At 42.5% G+C, this 981-nt stretch overlaps 1 non-coding gene across 1 annotated transcript; it reads left to right on the top strand.

The window, feature by feature from the left end:
- Window positions 1-792: 792 nt before the first annotated feature.
- Window positions 793-964, top strand: LOC115071813. The gene has a single exon (XR_003850886.1). It is a non-coding gene; the product is annotated as a U1 spliceosomal RNA (small nuclear RNA).
- The last annotated feature ends 17 nt before the right edge of the window (window positions 965-981 follow it).

The raw sequence follows: 981 nt of genomic DNA, 5'->3' as shown, positions 1-981 counted from the left end.
CTGCTTGAATTCATTTTATAAAAACAGTATGTCCTGTTTACTGCTAGTTTCTTTCCACAATACAATGAAGACAAGTGCATATATTTGGATTATATGCAAGTTTATTCATTTTCCTAAATACATAATCAAAATTCTTGTTATTGGCCATTGCCTGTTCTGTGAGGGCAATCAGGGCGTGTATCTACAGCCCCAAGTAGCCTTTTTGACTTGCCTGGCAGCGCCCCCTTGTGCTGTGCACGGAACAAACATCCCGTCTGTATCCATCCTGGGTAGCACATCTCTCCAGTTTCTGTTTCCTTGTTTCTTTTAATAGGGGATCTCACTAGGCTGCCCAAGATACCTACATATTCCCAATCCTCTTATCTCAGGCTCCTGAGTAGGTGGGACTATAGACTTGAGTCACTGTGCCCAGCTCTCCTGTACCACCCTCTTTATTTAATCAAACATGCACAAAACATTATCCCACAATACAGGTTCTTGTCAATCAACAATGACAAGGCCATTCATACTCCTCCCTTATTCAAGTACCATGGGATTTCCCCAAGTGTCCTTCCAGGCTAAGGTATTTAAGAGTTGCGTGCCTGCTCTATCTCTTTCCAAGCTGCGATGATCGTAGAAGACACTTATGCTATGTGACATTCTACAACAGGCTGTCTAATTGTATCACACTTTGCAAAGATGGACTGAGGGTGTGATGTTCCACATCACCCAGCCTGACATGTCATATGTGCCAAAAGCTGATTCCTACTTTGGACACAGACATTTTCAGCCACTTATAAAACGAAATACCTGATACTTATCTGACAGGAGAGCTACCATGATCACAAAGGTAGTTTTCCCAGGGAGAGGCTTATCCATTGCACTCTAGATGTGCTGAATCCTGCGATTTCCCTATTTCCCCAAACGTGGGATGCTTAAATGCCTAATTTGTTGTAGTGGGGGACTGTGTTCACACTCTCCCCTATTAAAAACAATAAAATA

The sequence above is a fragment of the Nannospalax galili genome, unplaced genomic scaffold, assembly GCF_000622305.1.
Source record: "Nannospalax galili isolate Female #2095 unplaced genomic scaffold, S.galili_v1.0 scaffold740, whole genome shotgun sequence".
NCBI lineage: Eukaryota > Metazoa > Chordata > Mammalia > Rodentia > Spalacidae > Nannospalax > Nannospalax galili.
This window is presented reverse-complemented; position numbering and strand designations above follow the sequence as displayed.